This window comes from Eptatretus burgeri, chromosome 11, assembly GCF_056783735.1.
Source record: "Eptatretus burgeri isolate ZD-2024b chromosome 11, Ebu_testis_v1, whole genome shotgun sequence".
In the NCBI taxonomy this organism is placed as follows: domain Eukaryota; kingdom Metazoa; phylum Chordata; class Myxini; order Myxiniformes; family Myxinidae; genus Eptatretus; species Eptatretus burgeri.
The window spans coordinates 26,309,256-26,321,370 of NC_140971.1; the positions used below are offsets into that span (position 1 = coordinate 26,309,256).

The window sequence follows — 12,115 nt, forward strand, 5'->3', positions numbered from 1 at the left end:
GCCCGACCCAGACGTCTATTGACCTCTGACTCACAGCCAGCAGAGATATGAATATCACTGCCAAGGTAAGTGAATCTCTCCACGACCTCAACATCCTCACCACAAACAGACACAGACAGGACAGCAGCATCCAAGATGTCACCGAAAGCCTGGATCTTAGTTTTGACCCAAGAAACCCGTAATCCCAGCGGCAACGACTCCTCATTCAGCACCTCGAGGGTCCCCAAAAGGAAATCTAAACTCTCTGCAAAGATGACTGCATCATCTGCGAAATCAAGGTCCGAGATCTTGACATTCCCAAATGATGCACCGCAGCTTGATCTTTCCGACATCCTCCCGAAAATCCAGTCCATACAAGTGCTGAAAAGTGTGGGGGCCAGTACACACCCCTGACGAACTCCAGTAACAACTGGAAATAAGTCAGAGATGGTACCACCACACTTCACAGCACTCTCAGTACCAGAGTAGAGTTCAGACATCAGATCGATCAGTTTTGGTGGCACCCCACGAAGACCAAGAATCCTCCAGAGGACATCCCGATTCACTGAATCGAACGCCTTACAGAGATCAACAAAGGCTGCAAGCAGCCCCTGCCGAAACTCTCGTCTGCGTTCGGTGAGGACACGAAGAGCAAGGATACGGTCAATCGTTGACATCTTTGGTGTAAAGCCTGACTGCTCTAGACGCTGGTGCTCAAGCAGATGGTGGCGAACCCTATCAAGAATTATCCGAGCAAAGACCTTGCCTGGCACTGAGAGCAGTGTCACCCCTCGGTAGTTGTTGCAGTCTTGGCGATCACCCTTCCCTTTCCAGAGAGGGACAACAAGGCCCCTCTTCCAGTCAGTTGGGATGATGCCTGTGTTCCAGGCAGAGCACAAAACTGCATGCAACGACACGAGTGCAGCATTTCCACCAGCCTTGAGAAGTTCGGCATGGATGCCACAGATCCCTGGAGCTTTGCCCCGTTTCAACCGGTTCACTGCAGCCCGCTTTTCCACAAGCGAAGGTGGACCACAGTTGATTGGAGGGTCAGCAACAACAGGAGGGTATAACACCCTTGACGTCCAACTCGACAGCTGGGGGATCAGCCTGGTACAACCGCTCAAAGTAACCGGCCCAGCGGGCCTTCACTTCAGACTCCTCTGTCAAGAGCCTACCACTCTCTGCTCTAACTGCAGTGCTCCGAGGGATGGGCTTGGATGAACGCAATGCGCGAATTCCCTGTAAGCAGAACGAGAATAACCTGTCCACAGGTGATGCTCTACCCCCTCACAGATTCCTCGCACATAGGCCTCCTTGTCCACCCTCAGTGCACGTACAGTTTTACGCCTCAGCTCCCTGAACAGCTCAGCTCTGCAATTCAGCCTGGCCCTGCGACTCTGGTCAATGGTATCCAGTGTCCCTTGAGACAAAATTCTTCTTTGCCCTATGGTGAGTTCCAAGACATCCACCGGCAACATCAAGGACGGTGGTCTTGAAGGCACTCCACAACTCTTCAGGAACCCCCAAAGCACCCAGGCCCCCCAAGTGTCCACTCAGCCTGTTCGCAAACTCCTCAGCAACTCTCTCATCCTTGAGCTTGCCAACATCTAGCCCAGGCTGGGATGGTACCATTCTCCGGATTTAAGGTGCAGCTTTAGAGTTGCTACAACAAGCCGGTGGTCAGTATTAAGGAACTGTGCACTCCGGTAGACCCTGCAGTTCTGGATCATCCTCCAGCGACCGTCAACGAGGACATTGTCACTCTCCTGTGCCACACCGCCAGCATTGGAATACCAAGTCCAGCATTGAGCTTGTGGGCGCTGAAACCATGAACCAGCCACCCTAAGTCCATGACTTCTTGCAAAGTCAAGGAACTTAGTGCTATTCTGGTTCATAGTTCCTGACCCATGGGGACCAACACATGTCTCATAACCATCCCTATCAGTTCCAGTCGATGGATTGAAATCCCCCAAGACTAGAAGTGTATCTCGTCTGGGGCACTGATCAACCACAGACTTGAGCGTGGCGTAGAATGTGTGCTTCACGGTGAGGTCACTCACCGCAGTCGGAACATAGACAGAGACCAGGGAAATGACACCGAAGGAGTGACGAATCCTTAGTCTCATAATACGCTCGTTGACCGGTGTTACCTCAATTATCATTGGGGTCAGCTTATTGGACACAGCTACAACAACTCCTGGAGTATGGTAACCATCAGAGCGACCAGACCAATCGTAGGTGTAACCACCCACCATTATCTCACCGCAATCCTGTCTCCGAACCTCAGAGTGCTGCAATACGGATGTCCAAACGCTTGAGCTCAGATGATAACAGAGAGAGGTGATCATCCTCTCTTAGGGATAGGACATTCCAGGCACACACCTGAAGGGACCGCCTCAGGTTAACCCAAGGAGACCGCCGTCTGGTGGACGACACCTCAGCACCACTCCGACACACTCTCCCGCAATCTGACCCAGGGATGTTACCCCATGGATTCCCTCCTTTCATAAAAGATTGGGGGTCTCGAAGGCTTTGCCGAAATCCCATCATCCGGTGAGCTGACCTGCGAAGAGAAGCTGCACAGGAGGTACTCCCACGGAGTGGGTTTTCAGATTTTTTTGCGTTGTTGTGTTTTGCAAAATAAAGGGTTTTACAGTGGCCAGAGTGCAAATCCTGCCACCAACCTCCTAATAAAAAGTAACCCAACTGCAGGAGGACGTCCGCAGATACAGTTGGGCACTAGATATGGATGGCCGTTGGCTCACAAGGTGCTCCTCCGCCCTTTGACAGGTTTTGTTTTTAATCCTGCTGGGTGTCCATATCCAAACACCCTCCTCACCAGAAAACCTGGTGGGGGAGACGGTTTAGTCGCCGACAACCCGACCATGGATCAGGTTAGTACAGTTTTACATGGTAGAGCGTACGAGGTGCGGTGGGACGCAAGAAGCACGCGGGCCACCATCTACTCCGCTTTATTGCGCGACCAGAAGCACAGTCTTTTCACCCCTAGCGGGCGAGGCATGATATACGAAAACCCAATCACGTGACACAGCACACTCCTCCCCTCGTAAAAAAAAAACCCGTCACACGATGAACGGACAATCACAACATGACCATCTGAAACCCATCAACACTCATAATCCTCCAAGTACCGCGGCCGCACCCTGACCTGCCTTGGACGGGCAGCACCACCAGACAGCCCAGGCTCAGACGCCTCCCGGCTCGGCCGAGGTGACACCCTCGCCGGACTCGCACTTCCTGCAACACCAGCCACCCCCGACCGCCCAGCCTGCTCGACGTCCCCGGGCAGGACGGCCTCAGGCGAAGACCCCCCTGGCGTCGGCCCAACCAGCCCCGGCGACACAACGTCAGGTGCCGGCGATACTACCGGTGGGGGTGCCGCATCGTTCGGCCCGGGGAGGGTGACGGGTGGGGGGGGACGCTGAACAGCGATCATGCATTTGGTCCACGTGCCGCTTCCACACATACCTACCATCAGTCCGCACCATGCAATTTGCCGGCCCCAGCACCACAGAGACCACCGCCGGCACCCATTTGGACCCGTGGAAATAATCGCGCACCATTACCCGCTGCCCCACCTCGAAGCTGCGCCGGACGCGACATCGCCCCACTCCCCGACCCTCCAGGTCGCAGCAAATCCAGCCTGGACCGCAAAGCCCGTCCATAAAGACGAATGGCCGGCGAATCACCCGTGACAGGATGAACTGCGTTCCTGTAATGGAGCAAAAAGACATCGACCACCGTCTGCACAGGTGCAACACCCCCCCTGTGCAAAGCCCGCTTCAACATCTTGACAAACGACTCAGCTTGGCCATTCGTCTCAGGATGATACGGTGCGGACCTTAGGTGTCGAATACCATTCTGGTGCATAAACTCATCAAATACACCCGCGATGAACTGCGGACCATTATCAGAGACCAGGATCTCCGGCAACCCTTTATTAGCAAAGATCGTCCGCAGTTTCTCTACTGTAATGCTTGCTAATGTATGCTGCATTACTACAACCTCCGGCCATTTAGAGAATGCATCGATCACAATCAAAAACATTTTGCCATTAACCGGTCCCGAAAAATCTACATGGACCCTCTGCCAAGCTCGGTCCGGCACAGGCCAGAGACCCGAAGCTCGACGCGGGTTATCAGCATCTGTCTGGCACGTGGCGCAACGCTTAACCAACCGCTCAATGTCTTTGTCCAACCCGGCCACCACAACAGGCTACGAGCAAGACTCTTGGTCTTCACGATGCCAAGGTGACTGACATGCAGTTCATCCAAACACCGCTGTCTGAACTTCGGTGGAATCACGGTCCTCATTCCCCACACTACGCACCGCTGGACCAACGACAGCTCCGCTGCGCGTGACGTGAAAGGTTGAAATGCCGGTGTCGAAGGCAGATCGCTCCAATTCCCGGTAGAAATCGCCTGGACGACACGGGCAAGCACCGGATCACGAGCCGATTCCACCGCGACCTGCCTGGCCGTGACCGGCCCGCTTTGGACCTGGCCCAGCGCGAACACATCGACCCGGTCGCTCAACTCAGACGCAGCAGGACCCTCCGCACACGGCAAGCGTGAGAGCCCGTCGCAGTTAGCATGCTTCTCAGTGCTTCGGAACTGAATATCATAATCGTAAGCACCCAGAAACAGACACCACCGCTGTATTCGCGCGGCTGCTACCACCGGCACCCCGCGTTCGGGTCTCAGGATGAATTGAAGCGGTTTGTGATCCGTCTGCAAAGTGAAATGCCGCCCCAGCAGATATTGATGAAACCTCCGCACACCCCAGACGAGGCTGAGAGCCTCACGCTCAATCTGGGCATATCCGCGCTCTGCTGTGGACAGGGTCCGGGATGCAAAACAAACCGGCCGCTCGGAACCATCGTCCATCCTGTGGGAGAGCACTGCCCCGATGCCATATGCCGAGCTGTCGCATGCCAATAGGAGCGGATGCGCAGGCTCGTAGTGCACGAGGACCGTATCCTCTGTGAGCAGCCGCTTGACGCGGTCGAACGACGCCTGGTGTGCAGGCCCCCAAGTCCAGCGCTCGTCCTTCTTGAGCAACCGCGTTAACGGTGCAAGTTGTGAGCTGAGCCCGCGCACGAACCTTTGGTAATACTGGGCCATACCAATGAACGAGCGCAGCTGCGTCTTGTCGCGGGGCGGTGGCATGTGTTGAATCGCTTCCACCTTCCGAGGACCTATCAACAGCCCCTCCGGCGTGATGATGTGCCCGAGGTATTCCAAGCGCTGCTTGAAGAACGCGCACTTGTCCCTGTTCAAGCGCAGGCCACACACTTCTAGCTTTGTCAGCACTTGGGCAATGTTCGCAAGATGCTCATCCGCCGTTTTCCCCGCAATGAGCACATCGTCCAGGTAGGTCTGAGCGGGCAGGCCAATGCAAACCTGATCCATAGCTTTCTGCCACAAGGCTGGGGCCGAAGCAATCCCAAAACAGAGTCGGGTATATCGATAGAGCCCTTGACACGTGTTGATTGTCAAAAGCTCGCTACTCCCGGGATCCATCGGCAGGTGAAAATATGCATCACGCAGGTCTAGCTTCGTGAAGTATTGACTCCCCGCCAATCGCGCATATATTTCATCGATTGACGGCAATGGATATTGCTCCACGCTGAGCCCCAGGTTAACCGTGGATTTGAAGTCCCCGCACAATCGGACGTCTCCATTTCGTTTCAGCACCGTGACAACCGGGGTGGCCCAATCCGAGCACGACACCCGTTCGATCACTCCACAGGCCTCCAGCCTATCCAGTTCACCCTTGACCTTGTCCCGCAGGGCATACGGCACCGGACGCGGCTTGCAAAACCGAGGAACCACCCCCTCCTTCAAGAAGAGCTTCGCCTCCATGCCCTTGAGTTTTCCAAGGTCGTCGCTAAACACCCCTTGATGTCTTTGAAGAATCTCCTCCAACTGATCCTCCCACCGGCTCGGCACGGGTTGCACAAGGTGAACTGCGGCCCAGTCTAGCCTGATGCGGGCCATCCAATCTTGGCCGAGGAGAGACGGCCCGCTCCCCCGCACGACGTACACCCGAAGCGTGGCGACCTGGCCTTGGTACCGCACAGACACGTCTGCCATCCCGACTGGCGTTATCTTCTCGCGGGTGTACGTGAACAGCACGAGGTTTGACCTGATAAGCTTCAAGCCGTTGAGTCTACGCGCGGTCTGTTCACCGATGAGCGACACCGCTGCTCCCGTATCGACCTGGAACGTGATCGGCGTTTCGTTCACTTCGACTTCCACTGTCATCGGGCGCGCCGTCGCCGGGCCAATTGAAAACAGGCTCAACAACGGCCGCTGGTTCCGCCCCGAGTCGCCTCGCCCATCGCCGTCCATGACCTTAACGGTGGCCGACGCCCCACGGCACACACGCGCCAAATGACCCACCTTGTGACAATTCAAACACACGTTGTGTTTAAACGGGCACGCACGACGCAGGTGTCGACCTCCACATCCCAAGCATGTCTGCGGGGTCACCCCGCCGCACGCGCGGCCGCGCGGCGACGTGCGCCCCGCATCGCAGGTCGTGCGCGCGTCCCGGGGTGCTCGCGACCCCGCGTGGCCGGTGATGGCTCGAACATCCCCGCGACTCTGCTCGACCGCCGTAGCCATGCTGATCGCCGAGTCGAATGTAATGGCTTCATCCTTCAGCCGTAAAACCGCTGAAACCATCTTCGCATCTCGCAAACCAGCAATAAAACGATCTCTGAGCCGAGCTGGCCGCTCCCCCGCCGTGAACTTGCAGGCCACGGAAGAATGCTTAATCCGCGCCACGAACTCAGCGACGCGTTCCTCTGCCCCTTTCGAGAGGCGATCGAACTGGAATCGAGCGAGCTGCAATGACTTCTCCGGCGCCATGTGTGCTTTCATTTTCTCCACAATGTCCCGAAACGACAGCTCGTCATCCCGGGGCCTGTTCGGTGCCACTAAATCACCCAGCAGCCGATAATGCTCCGGCGAAAGCGAAGCGAGCAAGATTGACTTCTGCTTGCTCTCGTCGACCACATCGTTCGCGTGGAAATAGCATTCCAATTGCTCCGAAAACAATTCGAAGTCGTCCCCGTCGAAAACGGGCATAAGTCCATATTCAACCATCCTCGTCAGCCAACTAGAGTATATGAGGTGCGGTGGGACGCAAGAAGCACGCGGGCCACCATCTACTCCGCTTTATTGCGCGACCAGAAGCACAGTCTTTTCACCCCTAGCGGGCGAGGCATGATATACGAAAACCCAATCACGTGACACAGCACACATGGTACCTGCAGCAGGTCACAGATCTAACCTGACCTGACACCAGTACCTGGACATAATCAAGGGCGTCTGTTATGAACGGTGCAGTTTGTAGGGCTTTGGATGTAATGAGTTGGGTGACATGAGCTCCACAGTGAACATAATTGTCCAGCGGTTGGAGTTTTTTTTAGCTGTGTTTGACAGCCCTTGTACTTTCCAGACATGTTTCTTGCCCCATCGTAAGTCTGCGCTCTAAGGTGTTCAATAGGGAGTTGACACCGAATTAGGACATCCTGAAGCATCTTACAAAGTGATACTCCTGTTGTTGACGATACTTGGTAGAGGCCGATGAGATCTTCTTGAACAACAAAGGAATCCGTCACATAGCGCACACACCGACTCCTGCTCATTACCCTGAATGTCTTGTGTTCCATCAGTTACGAGTCCGAACTGAGTGGACATTTCATTCACATTACTGCAGATATTTCTGAGGATGGCATGACGAATCAACTGTAGAATTTCGTTCTGAATTTCTCCGCTTGTGAACATCGTCTTCCTTGACAGCCACGTCTTGAGTTTTACATCATCCTCGGCCCGCAACTGTAAGAGCATTTTGAAATTCCCTTCAGAGGCATCCTTCCCACGAATTGCAAAACCTTGTCAGACTAAATATTGCGGTGAGGTGATAATCTTCAGAAGTGCTGACCGTGCAGATCTTTGCTCTTCTAGCAGTTTGCTGCTCAGCTGCACATGGACACCAGGTTGACTTCTGCGACATTTCATATTTTCAGAGGCAAGCCTCTGTGTATTTTATCGTTCGTGTTGTCTGAATTTTTCTGTAGCCTTTTTCCCAGTTCTGAAAGCCCTTTGAGACAAATGCGTCTTCTGCACAGCGGGCAAGTTCGGTAAGTTTTTCACGAGAAGCGTCCATACAGGTGTGACAGAGTACACCGCCGATGCTCTGATCAAAATGAAGCCACGGAAAATCTTTGAACCACTGTTGTTGAAACTTCAACCTTCGGTTTGGCAGTATTTGGACTGTTATACAACTGGCATCATGAGGTTGAAAAGGCTGATCTGGGAAATTAGGCCGAGCACTCGCAAATGCACCCTTTTCTGCTATCTTCTCCTTTGAATCGTCCACCTCTTTCTGGGAACTTGATTACTCCAGGAGAGTGGGTGGGGATGTGCTACTTGATGCTGTCGCAAAAAATTCTGATATCCACATCCTCCATGAAACAAGAAGGGAATTACATTTCAGTTGAATAAATTTGTACATGTGAATTATAGGGGTTAATTTTGCGTAACAAGGCATTTTTATTCGGTCTATCCTTATCCTTATCCTGTCGGTTTTTCCTTCGTCTTTGTCCTCGTGAAAACGGAAAATTATTCGGATGATGGCGGAAGAGAAATTCCTTCCGGAACGTTATTTTTCCTCGTAAAAATTGCAAGTCGCGGCTAAGCTACAAAGCCCAAGCCTTTTTTAATCGGATTTTCGAGGTAATCTCATTACTACCCTATAGATACTGTATAATCCGAGAACAGAATTCAAAAATAATTTTCCGTTCGTTTGTCCGAACCGTTTAGGTGAATTTTGCATATTTTTCAACAGCTACCTTTTAAAATCTATAATTTAATCCTCACAAGTCCGACGACCGAATGATACCTCTCGTTTTGTAGGTCTATACCTCCCCTAAGTCCAAGTACCGATGAAAAAATTATTTACATTAACCGCCGCAAAAGCGAGTGAATCAGCGCATTTTATTTTATGTTTCCCAAGTATTCAAAGCTAATTTAGTCGCCAAAATACCCACTTTCCTTCGATTTTCACCCGGTTTTCAACGTTGGGATTTAGGCCACTGTTATCGACTTCGAAATATGAAAACAGAATTACAAAATATCTTTCCGTTTGTTCGTGTGAGCCGGTAGAGTGAAACCGCGTCATCCTGCACAAGCTCCACCATCTCGATCAGCATACCAGGCCGCGAAATCTTTTATTGGCTTCTAACTCGACGGTGCAAAGTCACAACAATTAAACACACACATCATCGTGCAGGTAATAACATCAGGCATCCGGCGATATAAGTTAGAAAGGTGAAATAAACTATTTTGGTCGCTAAAGGGGCCCCGAGCCGTTGCGGCCTAACGCTATCCGAGGCGGGGCGCTCCGGGCCATGAAGCCGCGATTAATTTAAACACTCATAAAATGACGATACAAAGTCCGAAAACGCCCCAGCATACCTCAAAATGTCCAGGTCACGTTCCCTGTTAGTGGGTGAACAATCCAAGGCTTGGCGAATTCTGCTTCGCAATGATAGGAAGAGCCGACATCGAAGGATCAAAAAGAGATGTCACTATGGACGCTTGGCCTGTGGGAGACCATGGTTTGGGAAGCATGGATTCTCAATGTTGAATTGTTAACCTATCATCTTTAATAGAACTATAATAGACCAATAAAACTTTAATAGAGATTTAAAAATTTCTTGTTGTATTCGAGGAGCATCTCGGCCTGGTTGTACTAGAGCAGCTCGTTTTGTGTTACGTAACTTACGTTCAATGAAAAAGGTGGGGGGGGGGGAAATCGATATGTTGTCCCCCCCCTTGATAAAAAGTGGGGGGGGACATGTCCCCCCCCTGTCCCCCAGCAATCGACGCCCATAGTTCTTGTGGACTTTTTTGTTTCACACCCTACAGTTTTCATCGAAACTTCGTGAAACTTGCCATGTATATGCAGAAAGCCCACGCGCAGACAGTAACCATCTCCGATTTTGGAAATTCTTCCGAGAAAAAAAAGTTGACGTCATAATATCACCGCTAATGGAAATCGCCTATACCATTATCTCCTAAACTAGGCAAGCTGTTTGAATTTTGTTTGCGGGAATCAAGCCGGGCATTAGCACAGATAATTATTTATCGCAAACCTGATACATCACAATGACGTCATATTCGTTTTTATGACGTCATCATTAAGAGGACGAGGATCTTAGCTCATTTGAGCTTGTTAAACGGATGCATTGTCATGTGCGCTTTATTTCCGGGCAGCTCCTTTGTTTATTACGACGACAGGAAACATTTAAATAATGACCGCACAATATAACGGATAAGGAACAAATTTTCACGTTAACCTTCGCACATCCATATTCTGATATGACAAAGCATGATCGGGACTGCCGAAGGAGTCTCGTGACAGGTAGTTCGCCGGGTGGTTGCCATGAGCTTCCCAGCTATATGGTCAGGGCAGGAACTTGTTGAGGATGCCGGTGATAACTCGCTCCATAAAACATCACCCTGGGATCGTGAACGTCCACCAATTAATGCTTGTAGACGGGATGAGTTTAAAGTCCATCGGAAGGACGGCACACTGTTATGCGATCAACCTGTCTCTGAAACACTCCGTCGACAGATGAGAAAGAATTCGAACCCAGACTGGACGGTTCGAACGGGAAGTGCACTCACCCCTGAGCTATCCTGTCATTAGCACGGATGTAATTAGTGTCGACCTATTAATTACGTGTACATACAGGGAACTATGGTGGTTTGGATGGGTCAGCAGGATGACTTCGAAGCTGTCTAGTCTGGGTTCGAATCCCGACCAAGCTATAAACTGTCATCTTGGTGTTTCAGAGGCAGGGTGATCCAGCAATACGTGTGCCGTCCATCGGATAGATGTTAAACTTGGCGTCCCGTCTACTGGCATTCGTCGGTGAACGTTAAAGATTCCACAGTGTCCGTCGTGGAGGAGGTGAGCTATTGTTGGGGACAGGGGGAAAGAAAATGGATTGGTGGTCAGGTGGAGTGTGGTAGGGTGGAGGCAGTTACATACCTCCTTTAAAATATCTTGCTGGTATAAAAATTGTGTTTTTTATGAGAACCCCATTATTTAGCTAATTCCTCAGTGTAAATAAAATGACGTTTTCCTATTACAATTTACGTAAAGTCACAATTGTGGTTGCCTCAATATCTTCAGGACAGGCATGGATGGGCACTCTAATCATATTTAATGGTCCCAATTATTCCCACCTTATGGGATTGCCCAGCGAGGGTAATAGGGAACCGTTCTGGCCCAAGTCTTTCTGGAACCACTGGGTGAGGGCTGACTTATGACCGACAGGAATTTGGAATTTGTTCAGTTTGCCTATTCTTCTCAAGACATTGTGGGATCATGGATGGGCACCAAAGATTTGTCCTTGCAGACACGTCATGCAGATTGTTTTTTTCTGATGGATGGCGCACACATCAATTCATTGCCCTCCACGTCAAAGGCTACAGTTTATAATTTGGTTGAGATTCAAACCCAGGCAAGAGAAGCGAGTGCGAGTACTTCCACACCATCTCCTGCCAGCCAGTTAAAGGGAACTGATATTATTATAATCTAAAATAATAAATACAATTGTGTCTCCTCCAGAACCATCAAACCTCATGGCTGTAAACTTTGCACGCATACAAAGGTAACTCAAAGACACTGCATGAATGAAAACTAGGTATTTGGGTTAATACACCCCTGTTGAAGATAATTAACGAGGTGTTCATCAGTAAAAACAAAAAGGCTTACCCTTGCTCAGCCCATGGTTCACAACACAGGGGTCTTAAGCCACCATTTTGTTTTGGCCTGCTCAAAAATGCCTTACCTTGGAGTAGGGGATGTCCTAACATGTCGTTTTACAGGGGGTTAGGGGGTTTTCAGAACCGTCACATAACGACCCTTTAAGTTACATATTCAACCGAGCTATTAAAGGACGTTTTCGACGTTTCTGGGTGAGCTTCCTCATCACCTTGAATGAGGTTCTGATGGGGCTTTTCTCTATTCGCCTTGGTTTTGTCGAGAGATCTCACCAAGCTGGTCGATGGAAGAAAAAAAAAGTGAT

General features: G+C 51.1%; 1 protein-coding gene across 1 annotated transcript in view; it reads right to left on the reverse strand.

Moving 5' to 3' along the window:
* CIART (circadian associated repressor of transcription) overlaps nucleotides 1-9,662 on the reverse strand; it is a 65,381-nt gene extending 55,719 nt beyond the window's left edge. The window contains exon 1 of the mRNA XM_085845648.1: nucleotides 9,492-9,662. The gene's annotated coding sequence lies outside the window, so the exon portion shown is untranslated. The remainder of the gene's footprint in view (nucleotides 1-9,491) is intronic.
* Nucleotides 9,663-12,115: the final 2,453 nt, after the last annotated feature.